Source organism: Lutra lutra, chromosome 4 (assembly GCF_902655055.1).
Source record: "Lutra lutra chromosome 4, mLutLut1.2, whole genome shotgun sequence".
Taxonomy (NCBI): Eukaryota; Metazoa; Chordata; class Mammalia; order Carnivora; family Mustelidae; genus Lutra; species Lutra lutra.
In genome coordinates, this window is record NC_062281.1 from 65,776,920 (window position 1) to 65,796,134 (window position 19,215).

At 40.4% G+C, this 19,215-nt stretch overlaps 1 pseudogene; it reads left to right on the forward strand.

The window, feature by feature from the left end:
* Window positions 1-796: 796 nt before the first annotated feature.
* LOC125097272 (carboxypeptidase A6-like) overlaps window positions 797-19,215 on the forward strand; it is a 268,721-nt pseudogene continuing 250,302 nt past the window's right edge.

Here is a 19,215-nt window from a genome sequence, read left to right on the forward strand (position 1 = left end):
GAGTGAAGGTAGTAAAGCACATGGGAGCCTCTAGTCCCCTATAAAAACTTCTGAAATCGCAGCGGGTCTGGGTGTTGCTGACATGGAATGGATACGGAAAGCTCCCAGAAATCCGGTGAACCCGCTGCCCCTTCTCCATACAGGTAGGAGCTGGGACCAAGCCTGGCTCTTCAGATTCAGGGGCCTGACCTTATCTTTGCGCCTATACTCACGAAGACTACTCACCATGCATCTCAGTATGTGGAATCCATGTAGAAATTCATTATGGTAGCTCAGAACTTAAGCCCAGAATGTTCTATGTATGCCTAGGTGTTTTGCTCATCCTCAAGCAAATCATTTGTGTTTAGGATAGGGTCCGGTGCCATAGAACATCATAAAAGTAGAAAGGTTGTCCAAGAAAGTTAGGGGCCTAAATTCGTAAAGCAAGAAACAAACCCAAAAGAAGTTATCCAAAGGAAGCATCACCCAGTGAACCCCAGTCATTAGTCAGCACATGGGAGGCCCAGCCCCTTCTAGGGCAGCCTAATTAAGGATCAGGCTCAGTTGCTGGGCTGGGCTGTGTGTGCTGCTGCTTCTCATCCCAACACCAAGTTTTAATAGCAACTTCCCTTCTTCGGCTGCTTAAACTTTTTTCCCCCCTGTGGCTGAAAAGAAGTGTCACATTTTACTTGCTCCCCAGCCTTTGTTCCCACCCCCTTCCAGAGAAGGTTTGCGCATGTGAAGGGGGCCCTGTGAGCCACCTCCAGCCTAGGGTGACTGCTGTAAGGGAACTTTCAGCTCCTCTCCTTGCAACACTATGAAGTGCCTCGGGAAGCCCAGGACTCGGACAGCTGCTTTTTTGCCTCTTTGTCTGCTTTTTTTGAAGATTCTGCAAGCAGGGCATGGTCACCTTTATAACAACAGCTATGCTGGGTGAGTAGAGCGACTTTCGTTTCCTGTGTGACTTTTAGTTGGATAAAGGGGCTGGTTTGCTCCTGAGTCTGCCTCGGATTTTTTTTTTTTTTTTTCCTCTCTGTGATTTTTGTGTGAATCTGTACACTTCGCCCTCACCTAAAGTAAAGCGTGTGTGCGGTTCCCAGCTCTTGGGTCGAGCTCACTGAGATAACACGGCGGTTGCAAGTCTAGCTTTGCACACTTTTTATAGTGTGCCATCCTCCACTGTGGGCCAGTGTTGAATGGGAATCTGTCCTTGGTGTGGCCAGTATTTATAGTATCCGCATAAGAAGGATGCTGTTCTACCACGTGAATTATGATCTGAAAACTAGAGCTTCTCCTTCAGGATTGTAGGCAGAAAGGGTTGAAATTCACCAGTGATTAAGACCAGAGTGTGGCGTGTGTGCTTGTTAGCCTGCATAGTGGTTATTAAAAAGATTTTTAAATCTGAGCCATGCAAATGAGTCAGCTCAAAATAAGCAGAATAAAAGTAACCAACAAAAAAGTTGGGTGTTTTTTTTTCAGAAGGGAAGAATGTAGAAGGGGAAAAAACAATTAGTTCCCCCTCGCCCTGTGTCTGTAGCTTAGGGTACCTTGTGTTTGTCTTTCTTAAGGAGGCACAGGACTGCGTACGAAGCCGTGTGCGACTCTGCACCTCTTCTCCCAAAGGCTTGCTGTGGACTCTACAGCATTTGTTTTACTCAGATTTGCAGGGGGACATTCTTAGAATCTGGAAATTATGGCACTACTGCATTTTAAATCAGGAAGAACCTTAAATAGCTCATCTAATTCAATTGCTTTTTATAGAGGAGGAAAACCAGGGTCTTAAATCTTTATCTTTCTGTAACTATCAATTGAGGAAAACTTTCCCCTAGGTGTGTCCAGTGTGTTAAGGCACAGTTGTTCTTACTAGGAATAATGTAAAGAAGAACTTATAAGTATGACCCTAGAAAGAGAAATACTTCCCTTTTGTCTCCTAAAGAGTCTAGGGCTAGGGCGCCTGGGTGGCTCAGAGGGTTGGGCCTCTGCCTTCGGCTCAGGTCATGATCTCAGGGTCATGCTTCCCCCATCCCCTTTCCCTGCCTCTCTGCCTACTTGTGATCTCTCTCTGTCCAATAAATAAAATTTTAAAAAATAATAAAGAATCTAGGCCCTGCCTTTACTGTTTCTCCTGAATATGGTGCTTACAGAGAAAACTTAAAACAATGCAAAAAACCTGTCCTCAGTTTTGGGGACAATAAGATGGGGGAGGAGGCATTGGGGGAGATAAGGGCTATAGATGGTAATACAATCCTGATTTTTCCACCCCTGTGTTCCAGGGAGAAAGAGAAAGGGGCAGACATCAGAAGGGTTGCTTTCCAGTCTCCTAAACACACAGGGTTCAGGCTTCACATCCTGTCGTTCGTCATGCTTTTGGAGATCTGGACAAGGGAGCCATGTTTCATGACTGGTATTGGCCCCACTGTGGAATTTACGGACTCTCCTGTCTGGTGTCAGGTCATGTGATAATCACAGATCACAGGTTTAGACACACCCATGTGACCTAGGACCACACTGCTCCACTCAGCTGGGGTCCTGTTCTTAATTATTTCAGTGTGTGGTGCTTGATGATGACCAAGTTAGCAGACCTGCTTCAGCGGAGCAGGTGCAGGCACTTAGCTAAGCACCACGTAGAGGAAACGCAGCCAATGGCGGTAAATTTTTCCTTCTAGAATTTGCTGCAACTGGAACTTTTCTGGAGGAAGCTGCACTATTTTTGCGTTCTGCAATGAAAGCAGTAATTGCTGTTTTCCCTTTGGCTGCGACATAATAAGTCCATCCCAAATGTATAAATTACCGGATGTCTGAAAGTTGGAGAAAAAAGCTGAAACGTTTGAGAAACTGAAGATCACCTTACCTGTCCATCACTGTAGAAGCCTAGAGCTTCTCTAAAACCGGAAGTGGCTGAGCACATTCCCACCAGAAATGGGGGATTTTAACTTCATCTTACTAAATAGGCCATTCTCTCATCACGAAAGACAGAAATGCTGCTTATGTTTGGGATTCCTTTGCTTGCTTCCCTCAGGAACTACTTTCTGCTTGTCTCGTTTTTGAGTGAATGAGAACCTGATGGCATGACATGGTGGCATAGTGACTTCATGTGATCTTTGTTGCCAATTCAAGGTTAAAATTCTAAACCACCTCACTTTTTCTCCTTTAATAGCTTTAGGCTTTGTTAATTATGGAGCAGCCCCATTTCTTGCATTTTGGTAAAAACAATTTTGTAGGTCTTTATCAACAATATAATGCAGTTTTGGGTATCCCCATTTTACAGTTAAGCTAAATGAAGTACAACTGGGTAATCCAACTTCAGAGCTAACTAACCCAAAGTCATTGTAAGGGCACAGTTGGGATTCTAACCTGGCTCTGCTTGACTGGACAAACTACTTCCTATTCTGTCACTCGTTTAAGATACAGAAGATAATTGGTCTTAAGGAAAACTGAAGGTTTAATCTTGTTTGGGGAACTGATAGTTTCAGGGTAACAAAGAAGTGGATTATGTAGCTAAAACTGGAAGTCTAATTGTGGTTCCCTTCTCTAGGTGATGAGTCACTGATGGTGAATCCTCATTAGAAAAGCAGGCAGACAACACAAGGGATGGAAAGTGGAAGATGAGTAAAAATAAAGTAGCACAGAAACTGGCCAGGGGAGTGTGCCTTCGTTCATTCAACAAGTAATATTACTCTGTGCCAAGAACACTAACCAACAGAGTCCATGCTCTCTGATAGCTTGGTTTAGTAAATAACCCCACACATAACATTAGTAGACAATGTATAAATGTTGGGTGGAATGAAGAGACCATGAGGATTGATTAGTGAGCTCTGAACCAAGAAGGGAGGAATGGAAATCTATTCCAGGCCTCACCTGTTCTGATCACTCAGCCCTGCCATAGCTCAGCTGGGGAGGAGCGTGAACATGCTTCCTGACACTAGGGTTCCTTGTTGGACTTGAGCCCCATGGTATTGGATGTGCCCGCTGAGGACTGGAACACTCCTTCCTCACTCAGCCCTGCACATGCTGAAGCCTCCTTTCCTGTCACTGTGGTCATTTCTCCTTTCAGTGGAGCAACTCTAAGGACTGCCTTTGTCCCATGACCATAGGTATGTATGTGCAAGGCTGGTTATGGCCCACTAGACAGCTGGTGCATGCTGAATAGTCAGTGTCCATGCAGTATCCACTGCCCCATCCTTAACCCTGTTGCCCCCAACACCCCATACCTCCACTTTGGTTTACTAGTCCTTCATGGAAAAGGGATATGGAGAATTATGAATGGAAGGAAACAGGGTTTGTTTTTTAAGAAGGCAGTTTGGTCCTTGAAACCTTTAAGCAAAGAGACCCCAAATCAGGAGGAGACCTATTGAAAAGCAGACAACTATGAGAAATACAGTGACTCAGAACAGCTTGAACTTCAGGGACATCATATTTGTTTTCCAGCTTACCACTCTGGCTCTTTCTCTGTCTCTCAACAGCAGCTTTTTATTTTCATCCTCCAATGGTGGCTTCCTTTTTTTTTTTTTTTTTTTAAAGATTTTATTTATTTATTTGACCGAGATCGCAAGTAGGCAGAGAGGCAGGCAGAGAAAGAGGAGGAAGCAGGCTCCCCACTGAGCAGAGAGTCCCATGCGGGGCTCGATCCCAGGACCCTGAGATCATGACCTGAGCCGAAGGCAGAGGCTTTAACCCACTGAGCCACCCAGGTGCCCCGATGGTGGCTTCCTTTTAATGTCTAACTTTTAGAAACCCAGAGCTAGAGTTCAAGAGCACAGGGTGGTCATTGGAATCTGAGTTGTCTTCTTTGGCAGTAGTTAAAACTCCTTTCAGGTAAGATGGCTCGAAATCCCTGTTTGCCTGAGACTGGCCCTGTTCTCACCTGCTCTTCTGGCCTAGTAATTGGCAGTACCCCATTTCAGTCTGAAAGGAGTCCTGATTTAGATGGTAAATCATGGATTCAGCCTTATTCACTGTGTTTCCTTCTTTAGTAAGCATTGTTTCAAGTTTTCAGCTACCTTCTTATTTCAAGACTGCAAATTTAGTTCCTTACTATCTTCCTATAGAAAGTCTCCTCCTTGTCCTCTCTCTTCTCCCTTGCCATAGCCACTAGTCATATTCAGTATTTCCTTATCATAGCCCAAATTAAGGTGGCTTTCTCCTAACTGCTCTACCTCTCTACTCCATTCTCATTCTAATGATCTTACTAAAATAAGGCTTTGCATGTGTTACTCCCTTGCTCAAAAATCTACTTTGGCTTCCAATTGCTAACTACATCAAATCCAGAATCCTTTGCCTGGCTTTCAAGGCCTCTATAATCAGACTCTCTGGTTCTTCTGTCTCTATTTCACTCTTCTTCAGCCTTGAGACTCCTCGGTAGTCCAGAGGAAGGGAGCGCTTCAGTCTTGATCCATCTTTAACAAAAGAAGGCAGGCCCCATTCATCATAAGGGCCTAAAGCAAGAATGAGCCATCTCAGATCATGAGTGATAGATTGGAATGTGTGAGCTCTAGGGGCATTAGGGAATTATGAAAGATGTACAGTAGGTTTTAAGTTTGGTTTTTGAACCTATTCTTCACAAGTCAGTGTGGTTTATAGAATAGTTCTTCAGTGTTCTCTGGAAAGTTCCTTTGAGCTCTTGGCCCTTATTAATGGGAGAATAACTTAAGTTTTCCTTATGCACTAGCTCAAAGGGCAACTCCTAAGTGCTGATTATCAGGTGTTTATTCCAAAAGCTTTATTCCCCACAGTCTGTTCTGTGTGTTGAGGCCTCCTGCTTTGCTTGGTAAAAGCATACAATGCTGTAGGTCTCTATTTCCTCTGACCTGAACTCCCAGGCAGGCATAGGGATCAGCATTCGCTCTGCCACTGAGCTAGTAGAAAGAGGAGTGTTTTATGTGCTTCTGGGCCGCTTCTTAGAGCCCAATCTGGTAATGAAGACTTTATTTTATGGCACCAGGATACATTCTGGGTAATACCGTTAAGCACGATCAGTTCCACTTCCTGAAAAGTAGTGAAGGATGTTACTGTTCCATAATTTTATATTGTGAAAGCTACAAAAGCATTAGTCTTTTAGTCTGTGTAAATGGAACTGCTGATCAGAAAATGAAGTTGTCTTGTGAACTATTCTAGTCTTCACTATGATCCCTCAGTAGATAACTGGTTCATAGGATTAGAATTTGCTTTGCCAAAACAAATACCTTTTCCAGTCTGCCTCTGGGCGTTAGTTTCTTCATAATAAAGTGGAATGCAGAATATGAAGTTTTCAAGTAGCTTGTTCTGGGTAGTATAGTAAATTTCATAAATTATTTTATTAAAGGTTCAAGCAAACTTTAAAATGGCTTCAGCAAAATTACCATCTTCCCAGTGTACTTTTAAAATAATAAAATATTAGTATTTTTTTTTACTAAGAATACTGTTGGGTTGTGGGTTTGTTGGTGTGTTTTTGTTCTTTTTCTATAACAACCCCAAATCTCAATGGTTTGAACAAGAAATTTTTTTCTCATGTAGAAACACAAGCAGGTATAGTTGGTAGTGCCAGAGCAATGGACTCTATCCTGTGTCTCTGCCATGCTCAACACTCAACTCCCAAATGTGTTTCAGTGAGGTTAGCTCTTGAGGTCCAGCCAGCAGGACCATGGAAAATGTTGGTCCCTCTCCTTTAAGAGAACAATCCTTCACCATCACTCCCTACTGGCCAGAGTTAGCTAGATAGATTTAGCTGCATGGGAGGCTATGAAATAATGGCTGGGAATGGTGAGTATGGCTTAGGGGAAACATACTAGGAAATAACTAGCAGCTTCTCTCAGAGGTCACTCTGATATTTAATGATTACCAATTTACTTTCCCTTCTATTTCATTCTCCTATAGAAGCAATCCATCCAAATGGGCTTTTAGAATTGTGTACTTCACACAGATTCAAAATGTGCATTTTTATTCTGTAAATGGTATTTAAGTCATAGAATCAGAAAAGAAAAATCACAAAATTCGAGCTCAGTCCCTTTCTTTAATACACGAGGAAGCAGAACTCAAAAAAAAAAAATTTGCAGAGTTGGTGGAGTGGGACTAAAACCCAGGTCAGCTGAGTTTGAAGTAGTCCTTATAGTTAGCAACACTGTTTGGTGAATCTAGAAATCCTACTCTTTCTTATTCCTTAGGGTTATTGGGGATGAAGTAAAATGACTTCTCAGCCTTGCAAGGCTGAGAAGTATTTAATGACGGAGGATTTAATTTCATTTCTATAAATATTTGTAGCATATCTGGCCCCTGCTAGTCTGGGACTACAAATAAAAGGGGAGTCCATGTGCATAGTGTAATGAGTAACTTGGGTAAGTAAACAATTTCAACTCTGGGATCACTGTGCCCACAGACAAAACTCTTGGTGCCGAGTAAGTACAAGAGAATGGATCACTTAATCTAGACCTCTGAAAGGTCAAAAAAGGCTTTTTTGTTGTGAGAAGAGTCTTTATTTATTTTTTTTTAAAGATTTTATTTATTTATTTGACAGAGATTACAAGTAGGCAGAGAGGCAGGCAGAGAGAGAGAGAGAGGAAGCAGGCTCCTTGCTGAGCAGAGAGCCCGATGTGGGGCTTGATCCCAGGACTCTGAGATCATGACCTGAGCCGAAGGCAGAGGCTTTAACCCACTGAGCCACCCAGGCACCCGAGAAGAGTCTTTAAAAGACGGAAATCTGAGTGAATTATTAAATATGCAAAGTATTTTACATTTTTCTTCTGAATGTTTGGGACTCCAAGAACATGGTCCTCATCTCAGGCATAAAGAACAAATAGAAATTAAGTGAAGGCTTTCCAGACACAGGGAATATACAGGTGAGAACTTGGTCAAATCTAGAAAATGAGAGCAATTAAGTATGAACAAAATAAAGGGTGTTTCTCTTGGTAGGAGAGGTGAGGTAAGCCTTCAAGGTCATGAACTACTTTATGTCCCATAACATGAAGTTATGGTTTCTCCCAAGGGTGATTAGATGCTAGTCAAGAATTTTACAAAAAAAAAAAAAAAATCTGGATTACTTTCTTTCCCTGTCCCCCAAGGAAAATTCCCTTTCCCATCATTGAGAAGGGAAGACTTGAAGGCTAATAATTGGGGACAAAAGACTGGGATATTATAGTGATCATGGTAATAACATGGTAGAGCCTGGTTTCTGGCAGTAACAATCAAAGGGAAAGGACGGAACCAATTAAAGAAATACTTAACAGGTAGAATTTTCACAATTGGGTAACTGAAGAGGAGATGAAGGAGGTAATACTGTAAAATGATTCTTGGGATTAATATAACTGAGCTCTTTGCAGAGAGGGTAAGTACTACTTCAGCTCTGTGTAGTTTGAGGGATTTATAAAGTACCCAACTGGATAGATGGCTCTGAAGCTCAAGATATCTAGACTGTGGAATAGATTCCAGGAACTGATGTACGCCTTCTTAAAACCATCGAGTGTAGGATGGGGCATCTAGGAGGTGCTCATTACATTAAAAATAAAGAACTCAAACCAAGATAGAACAACGGGGGGGAAGGGAGAGCCAGAGAAACTAGTAGAAAGTACTAGAAAGAAACTCAGGAGAGTAAGATCCAAGAAAGGTGAGGCCTGTCACATTAAATATGACAAAGTGATATCCATTGGCTTGGTTATTCAAGATCTCAAGTTGTATTATCATCAGAGGTGCTTTTAGTGAAATAGTGAGGGAAATCCAGAGCTCGGTCGGTTGAAGAACAAATGGGATGTGAGGACATTAGCGGTGAGTGCAGACCATAATTTAAAGAAGCTTATCCATGAAGTTGGAGTGGAGAGTTGATAAATAGTTGAAAGGGCTTTGTTCTTGTTTTTACTACTTAACATAGGGGAGTATGACCATGTTTTATGCCAGGTGGTAGGAATAAGAGTAAGACTATAGGTAAGAAATGGAATTAGGTGTCTGAAGAGATAGGAAGCTAGCTGGTCTCTTTCCTAAAAAACAAACAAAATAAAACAAAAACAAAAAACCTAGCCCTATGAAGACATAGTAGATAGAGGACCTGATAAAAGATGATGTTTCAGTTTTCTTTTTTTAAGATTTTATTTATTTGACAGACAGAGATCACGAGTAGGCCGAGAGAGAGGAAGGGAAGCAGGCTCCCTGCTCGGCAGAGAGCCCGATGCAGGGCTTGATCCCAGGACCCTGGGATCATGACCTGAGCAGAAGGCAGAGGCTTTAACCCACTGAGCCACCCAGGCACCCCTCAGTTTCGTTTTCTTAAATTTTAGATTTACTGTACAGAGGATTCCTACACCTTGCTTCCTTTAATGTTAACAAATTTCTTACAAAATTTATAAATTGGAATATAATATAGGTGTTAAGTATATTATTATGTCTAGTATTAGTTGGAAAGTCTCTTATGTAGATAACCTATTACAAAACTGATTACCTGTCATCTTCCTGGGAAATTAAAAGTTCTGTTAAAAAGTCTTCATTTTGTTTTAGCCAAATGAATGGGCTTCCTTTTTCCCTCCTCCTGTCAATTCCCTCAGGACTGGAGGTACACCATCCTCTCCATCTTCCCAGTCCTGTCTTCCCTCATCGAACCACACTTACCAAACACCAGCCTTGGTGGTATGCCTTACCACCAATCCTATGTTCCACTTAAAGAATCTGTGACCACCTATACAGGTGACCTCATTTGCCATATTTTTCACGCCCCTCCTCTATCTTTTAGATTTCCCTCTTAATAGGACTAATTTATTAATCCTCTAAATGTCTAAGTTCCTATTTGTTCCTATTTGTGATTTTTGTGAATATAATGAAAACACAAGGTTTCTAGTAAGAGACTCTAATAGGACTGGCCGTATCAATCATGTTATCATGGAAGGTATATCATGTGTGCATGATGTAGTAGCAATACATTTGGCATCAAAATTGCTAAACATATGGAAGTTTAGAGGGATTTGGGACAACCCTGTATAGCAGGCTGTTTGAAGTAAAAACTTGCTTCTGGAAACTGTATTCTATGCCCTTGACTTACAGGGCAGAAAAGGAGGACACAGGAAGAACTGGGCTTCCCCATAGGAGTTTTCAGGCCTCTGTGTGTCAGGAAAAGGGAATGACTGCAAGTGACAAGTAGGAAATCCTCTTATAATATAATACCAGATAGAAAGACTACATCTGCATTTCAGAGAGAATTATAGTCTGACTGGTTTTTCCTCTGCCCTAAATGAGGGTGTTTATTCCCTTAGAATAAACAGAATAGAATCCCTTCACAGCAGCTATTCTGAAACTCTGCGGTTACTTAAAGCTCTTACTCTACTTCACTCTCCCTCCCTACTACTCCTGACCCCAAACTTTTTACTAATAAAACTAAAGATGTGTGTCTTTAAGAATGAGTCAATGTGGTGTATGGCCTGAGTTATCTTGTCTTCCAACCTCTCTGACTCAATCTATACGAGTCCCAAGCTCACCACTCCTTCCAAGACAGTATGTCCTTTATCAAGTCAACACTAATTTTTCCTCAAAGTATAGTTGATGGTTACATTAGTTTCAGGTGTACAACATAGAGATTTGACAAGTTTATGCCTTATGCTAAGTTTATCACCAGTGTAGCTGCCATCTGTCATCATAGAATCTATTACAATATCATTGACTATTACCCTATGCTGTTCCTGTCATCCCCGTGACTTACTCATTCCATAACCGGAAGTCCATATCTCCCACTCCCTTTCACTCCTTATGCCCCTTCCCCTACCCGTCTCTGCTCTGGCAACCATCCGTGTGTTGTCTGTATTTGAGTCTGTTTCTGTTGGTTTTAATTTTAGATTCCATATGTAAATGAAATCATATGGTCTTTCTCTAATTTAATTACTTAGCATAATAACCTTTAGGTCTATCCAAGTTGTTGTAAATGCAGGATCTCCTCCCTTTTTTACAATTGAATAATATCCATGTGTGTGTGTACAACATCTTTATTCATCTATTGGTAGACACTTGAGTTGTTTCCATATTTTGCCTATTATAAATAATGCTGTAATAACATAGGGATGCCTATATTTTCAAATTAGTGTGTTTGTTTTCTTTGATTAGATCTCTAGTAGAATTACTGGATCTTATGGTTAATTAAGTTAATTTTTATTAACTTTTTGAGAAACCTCGATTGTGGCTGCACCAGTCTACATTCCCAGCAACAGTGCGAGAGGGTTCCCTTTTCTCCACATTCCCACCCACACTTGTTTTACCTTTTTGATTTTAGACAATGTGACACATATTAGGGGGTATCTCACTGTGGTTTTAATTTGCATTTTCCTGATTAGTGATGTTGAACATCTTTTCATGTGTCTATTGGCCACCTGCTGTCATCTTTGGAAAATGTATACTCGGGTTCTCTGCCTATTTCTAATCAGATCATTGGATTTTTTTGTTTTGTTGTTGTTGTTGTTGTTGTTTTGTTTTGATAAGTTGTATTCTTAGTGGGTTACTATTTAAACTATGTAATCGGAGTTATCCTGTACAAGTTTCTCCTCCCATTCAGTAGATTGCCTTTTCATGTTGTGTTTCCTCTGCTGTGCTAAGCTCTTTATTTTGGTGTAGTCCTGATAGTTTATTTTGCTTTTGTTTCCCTTGCCTTAGGAGACCTATCTAGAAAAACATTGCTAAGGCTGATATCAAAGAAATTACTGCCTATATTTTCTCCTAAATTTTCACGGCTGCAGGTCTCACATTTAGGTCTTCAATCCATTTAAGTTTATTTCTGTGTATAAGGTGGCCCATTTCATTCTTTTACATGTAGAGGACCAGTTTTTCCAGTACTGTTTGATTGTCTTTTTCCCATTGCATATGCTTTCCTCCTTTGTCCTAGACTAATTGACCATGTAAGTGTGGGTTTATTTCTGTGTTCTGTTTTGTTCCATTGATCTTGTGTCTGTTTTTATGCCACTGTCATACTGTTTTGATCACTATTTTTGTATCATATCTTGAAAACTGAGATTGTAGTACCTCTAGTTTTGTTCAAAATTGCATTGGCTTTTTGGGGTCTTTTGTGGTTCTACAAACTTTAGTATGCAAGTTCTGTGAAAAATGTTGTTGGCATGTTGACAGGGATTGCACTGAATCTGTAGATTGCTTTGGGTAATATAGACACTTTAACAGTATTTTTCCAATTCATGAGCATGGAGTATATTTCCATTTGTTCATGTTGTCTTTGGTTTCTTCAGTATCTTACAGATATCAGAGTATAGGTCTTTCATCTCAATTAAACTTATTCCTAGGCATTTTATTCTTTGGTGCAAGTCCACACTATTTGCCTACCCTGTGCCCAATGGTATTTTAAAGTCTAAAAATGCAGAAATTTAGGTGCTAGGAATTATAGCACTGCTTTAGACAACAAAACTGTCCCTCATGGGATTTATATCTTAATGGGGGATAAAAAAAATCACCATAGTGTTAAGATATGATAGGGGTTATGAAGGTACAGCATAGACCAGGAATAAAGAGTGTCAGGAGAAAAAATGAGAAGAATAAACTGAGGCCAGGAGCCATGTGACTATCTGGGGGTAGAAATTTCCAGGCAGAAGAAATAGCAAGTGGGATGGGAGCTCGTTGGCCATATCTCTGGACAGGGGTTCTCAGACCAGAAGCACAAGCATCACCTGGGAACGTCACAGAAATGCAGACTCTCAGGCTACACATGCTCCTCTCCACAGCCCCCTCCACATAAGGAGCTCCAGGGGTGGACCTAGCAAGAAAGGCTTTAACAAGCCTTTCAGGTAATGTGAGCTTAAAGTTTGAGAACCCTTTGGTTCTCATGAGATGGCTGGAGCTGAGCCATTGAAGGGAATAATTACTCTCTTTTTCTGCTCCTCCCCTGCAATCAATCAATCAATCAATAAATCCTTTATTTCCTTTTTCTTTACAGTGCAAAACATCCCAAAAATCCCCTCCACCACCTCCTCTGGGTCTTAGTCTCTGTGTCATTCATTTCTGGGGAATCCCTCCTTCTCCCTCTCTGGAGCCTGCCTGCCTTTCATGAGCGAGTTCAAACATTACTCCTCAGGCGGGAGTTCCCTGATCCCACCAACAGCTGTGATTGCTCCCCACTCGGTGATCCCATAGTACTCTATCTGTCCTTTTTTACAATCACCACCGACTGCTGGGTATTAATAGCTTTTTGTGGCTGTCCTATGTTTGCTATTCCAGGAAGAAAGTTGTTTTACAAGCAAGTTGAGAGTAAGGTGCTAGATCTTACTCTTCTTTTATATTCTCCCAGTGCCCAGATAGTATTTGGGAGATTTGGTAAAAGTTTAGAAGGATGTGAGGGAAGGGCGGGGGAAGGGAGACAAAGGAGGAAACTAATATATTAGGAATCAAACTTCTGACATTTGCAGGCAGTTTTGCCAGACTAGATTTCATAAAAATAAAGATGGTAGTGAGAACTAGAAGCCATTTGCCCCTCAGGCCTGCAGGGAGGATGTGGGGAATATTGAAAGCTACCACCTGTATGTACCTATGTGCGATCTATCCCACCCTCGTGTCACTTTCTCCCTGCTCAATGCATTTCATATATCACTCCAATGATTACCCAATTTTGGTCTCAGATACTTTCCTTCTCAGGCTCTTAGGACTGCTTTCTTCATTATGGGCCCAACAACTGCTAGGTCAGTTCTTTCTAAAAAAGGGAACCTTGTAAGAAAAAGATGGATGGTAAAGTGGAATTATTACCAATTCAACCATCTCCCCCCAAATTAAGTATTTCTAAACCAACTATTGTAAAGATGCAAAATCTATATAGCAATCTCATTTCTAGAACAGCAAGATATCTAAAAGGACTTGAGAATGGAAAATATTTAACCAAGGTTTTTTATATTTACACATACTGCTTGCGTATAGGTTACTCACAGCTTCCGGTAAAAAAAAAAAAAAAGTGCATCTTTAAATATTACTCCTAAGATTGTTCTCTTCATTCATACTGTAATGGAAGCTAGTTCTTCACTTCACCCACCTGAAACTGTTAACTTCAAAAAAAGAGAAACGGCCAAAGTGGGGCCCATAAAAATAGTACACCCTAAATGGTGAGACCTGTAAACTCTCATTATCTACTATGGCCATTAAAGGACAACATAGTCCTTAGTTTTCTCAGTTCAAGTGGCAAGTCATAGCTCCCATACTTTGTGGAACACCTTATATATTTAACCAATTGGTTTAAATGCGATTCTGCGAAGCTTCTGAGGATGCCCATATAATACTTTGACTAAGGCTTGTATGCCTGCCTTTTTTGCCACTAACAGAAGCAAATGATTTTCCGTGTTTATTTCCCAGAACATGACTTACCTTCTTCCAAAGCTCTCAGAATGCTCTCCTGAAGCACTTACCACTTTGCAATGTAATTGTTTGTGTTTTCTTCCTGACTAACGTGTATATTCACTGGGAATAAAGAACCTCTTCCACTTCAAGTCCAGTCCCTACTCAAACTAATACCTGTTTTATTATTGTTACCCTTCCACCCACAGATGTTGAGCCACACTAAGTTGCCAATATTAAACGTTTTCTCTAAAATAACAGTTTCATATGCTTCAACCTCATAAAAGCTTTAACTAACTGAAAAATGACTTTTCATGCTGTGGAAATACTAGCTGTTTACCTGCAGATTTTCCACTGAAGTACCAAGATCTATCAAGTTTACAGTGTGTTGCCAGAGCTTCTGGAGCTTTAATGTACAAAGGAATCACCGGGGATCTTGTTAACATGCAGATTCTGCTTCTGGAGGGTTGGGGTAGGACCTGACATTCTGCATTTCTAACAAGCTCCCAGGTGGGGCTGATGCTGTGGTTCATGGGTCACCCTTGGAATAACAAGTGTTTGGACTGCAGGATGAGGAGTCAAGATGTAAAACCTAGATCTGCTACCAGCGATTTGACTTTGTCGCTTACTCTTTCTAGGCTTTACTTTCTGTAGCATCCAGGGGTTCAAGTAGGTGGTCTATTACTTCCAAGTCTAATGTGGATGACCTGTGAAGGTCATGTTTACCTACGTGATGAGAGAGTCCATACAGCACAAGAGTCAGGAGCACCAGCTCCAGCCTCAGATCGCCTGGGGTAGCCTCCCAGCTTTTCCACTTACCTTATGACCTTAGAGAGTTAATCTCTCTGTGCTTCAGTTTCCCCCCTCTGTAAAATTGAACGAATACTGAATGCATATACATAAAGTGCTGAGGACAGACCCGAACACACAAAAACTCCAACCTAAGCTATTTTCAACAATAATATTCTCGGCAGTTTAATTTCTAAGAAGCGTCCCTAAGGGAATTATCTGAAGTGTGGGCAAAGACTTAAAGTAGATGGAAAGCTGTTTGTCACCAATTTTATAAAAATGTGGAACACTACATCTATGTTCAACAAGAAGGGTTACTTATATATTATGAAATCTGTGCCCATTATAAATGCCTAATATATTAGTGCTCAAGATACAATATGAAATGTTAAGAAAACCAGACACAAAACTGTATTAACAGCTTATGTTCATGCTTCCTTACAAATGATATGGTTAGCTATCTGGTGGGCGGATATGCTCTAATATATTAAGTAATTATTATGACCAAGAGACAGCATTAGGGGGTCCTGTTTTCTTCCTACATTATTTACTAATTCTACATGAGGGATGAACAACTTTTGTATTCAGAGAAATTTTTAACCTGTGTAAACCCCATGTTATCCCCCGCCCCCTCCAAAAGTCAACACTATCGCAAGGATTTCAGCTTCTGTTATGCCAAAAGTGTTCCAGAAGAATTGCAAATATGAATCAGAAGCCAGTAAATTTAATAATACAGCACTCAATACCAAACTAATGACTGAAAAGAAAAACGCGCTCATTTTTTTAGATCGGAGCAAAATTTGAGATTGAGTATTCTAATGAAGCATTAAATGGCCAAAGTGGCTGCCTTGCTGTGTGTCCCATAGATACCAAGGAAACTAGAAAACACAGGATCAGGGTTTATGACTTTGCAGGTTGGAAAAATACCAGGCACAACCAGCATCATGCTGTTGTGTTGTTTAAGTAGATTTTCAAATAGAAATTCTGTGGTTGCCATACCACACTACAAATAAATTTGTATTTCGATCTTTTTTCATTCGAAAGTTAATACAGTAAGTCAGGACATGCATTTGAAATGACTAGAGGAAGACTCCATTATGCTTTTAGTATGTTCCTCTATTACATATATTTTTTCTAAGTTGAGCTAACCCATTATGTCTTGAAGAAATTCTGGAAAAATATTTGCTAGCAGTTTCCTACACCATCAATTTCTTTTTAAAGCTGCCATAATAGTGATAATCAGAACCTAGTTTAGGTTGAACATTAAGGGTTATTTCATCTTGTCTCTGTGGGGCGTGGGTTGAAAGGAAAGTTTGCATAAATTTTCTGCTGCTACTCCACTGTCCGATAAAATTCCACATCCCTAACTTTTATTTGACTTCTCAGTACTTTGAACTTCTCACTTTTTGAGTAGACCTCGCCTCTGATCTATGAATGCTTGATTACCTCCCTCACCAGTAACTTCAACCTGGAAACTAGAAAAAGAACATTTGAATAAAACCACTTTTCAATCACCTGCAAATCATTTTTCTTTACCCTTCTCTCATACATTCTAGAACCTTGACTAAAGAGACTTCTGCCTTTAAACACAGGCTTTTGCTTAAAGAATATTGCAAAAGATTAGCTTTGCAGCTAACTTTGTGGCTGATCATCCTGTAACTCTGGATAAATCTGTCAACCAGAAAAAAAAATGGTATAACCTATCTCAAACATTTTCTCATCCTTTAATTTTTGTGTATTTTTTGTAATATAATATAGTGATATTAAATAGAACTGTAGATAACTCAAATGCTGGAGTCCACCTTACCTGTTGGGGTATGTTCCAAGGCCCCCAGTGAGGCCTGAAAGTACAGATAGCATAAACCCATTATATATATGCATACTGTGATAAATTTGGGTATATGTTAGGAACAATAAGAGGTGAACAATTATATATAGTATATTATGACAAGTTAGGTGAGTGTGGTCTCTCAAAATGTTGTGTACTGTACTCCCTCTTCTTGTGATGTGAGATGACATCCCTACGTGATACCTTGAAGTGGGGTCAATGACTTAGGCATTGTGAAGGCAGCATTAGAATATTACTGACTTATCTGATGATTTGGTGGGAAGATTATCTGCTTTAAGACCAGTTGACTGCAGGTAACTGGAATCATGGAGAAGGGTTGGGTCAGGGCGGAGGGGGTGGGGGAGGGCTACTGCATGTGGAAACCAGGAGTGCTCACAACAGTCAGTCATGGAGCTTTGAAAATGGAAGGTGGTGATCTCAAAGTTCCATTAAGTCAGCCAACAACAGCCTATACAGAGACCAATATTCATTTATCAAATTCTCATTGAGCACTTATATGTCCCAAGTTCCAGATGTTAAGAATATAAAGGACTAGAAATAAGGAAGGCAAAGCTCCTATTCTTGTGAAGCCCATATTTTCATAAGGGAGATCGATAATGTATAAGTGAACAAACAGGAACAATTAGATTCTTACAGTGGGTATGATATAAAATGCTGTGACTTTCATTTCGAATGTTTGTCTATGCACCTAGCATAGTGCTAAGTATCCCACAAGAAATGTGGTTCGTGCTTTCACTGAGTTTGTGCTGAAGTCCAGGTGGCAGACATTAATTAGAACTGTAATTGTTATAAAGGAGAAGTAGCACAGAGTGCTACTCAGGAAAAACTATTAAGGCAGAGAGGTCTTTCTGAGGATGTTGTTCAAGGCAGGGCTTTGAATGATGCTGATTTCCTAGAAGCAGCTATTCTAGCAAATGGCAGCTGGTGAGAAACGTGCTGTCTCCAAGTAGGGGATAAGGAGCAAGGGGTATGTGATGCTCCTGCTGATCAGATTATTTTTAACCACAGTTTTAAAGGAAAATCCAGCCTGATAGGTTACTATCGAGTGCCTGAGACATTACAAAGTACTTTCTCATGAATTCTCTCAGGCGTTCCTCACCTACAGTAACTTACAAGGAAGTGCTTTAAATTCTGCTGTAAATAAAGCAAGACATGTGCCTTTCCTAAACTCGGTTTCTAAACTATAGAACTGGATGTGATTCTCCCATTATAGGGTACACCTGAGATCGTGAATGGTACTCAGTAGAGCTCTTTGCCTGGTACACAGAATTTTCTGAATATTAGCTATTGACTTTAAAAGGCAGTTGAACTGCTGTGAGTTTGCTACAGCGCTGCAGAGGGAAGGCTGGAAGGAAGACAAAAGGAAACAAGATGTGATCAGTATGTGAGTCTTACCAAAGGCAACACTCCCACCTGAGGAAATCAGACCCAAATGCCAAGAGACTCTATAGGCAGAGAACAGATTGCTATGGGAGAACCTTGTGTAGGAGGAAATACACCTCCTATTCAATAATCTGATGTAAATATGTACTTTGTCTATGCTTCAAACACAAGAATCTTCAAAACGGGGTGGAAAAAATATCACTGCTTTTTTTTTTCTTCCTTTTGTCTATTTTGTATCCATTTTTTGAGAGAACCATATTCAGGGATATTAATCCTTTGTTAAAGTCTGTCATGTATATAATATAATTTTTGTGTTTTGACTTTTCTGTCAGGCAAAAGACAATATAAACAATTTTAATGGTTATAAATTCAACTTTACCTTAATTCTTCCTCCTTGGTTGCAGTTTTAGATTTATCTTGTTTAAAATGTCAAGTAGCTCTTCCACTCCATTAGACAATGTTCTCCCCCCGCCCCCCCCTCCTGGCTTTGCTGTCTTTGGACCTTACATGGAATTTTCTTTGTACATGGTGTGAGGAAGAACATTATTTTATCCTAGAGGGCCATTTACAGAAAAGGGCATACAAAGCCAACATACACAAAAAGGTATAGTTTATTCCCAGAGAAATGCAAATTAAAGCAACAAAAAGCCATTTTTCAAATAGAAGATTGAACATTTTTCAATTTTTTGGAGTTTCACTAATGTTGATGAGGCTGTGGAAAAAACCAACTCACAGTGCTGAAGGAAATGTGAAATTGCTACTAACTCCTCAGAAAATAATCCAGCAGAATCTAGTAAGAGTTCTGATTCTTGCACCTTTGCACAAATGATTCTTAATCCTAGAAATCATCTGTCCAAAAAGTTAGCGTGTGTAAGGGCCTGGTTAGCCAGAGAGAGCCATTTCATTGTAAGCTTGGATTGACCCTGCCTCTCCCAGAGGAACTTACTTGCAAACCCCGG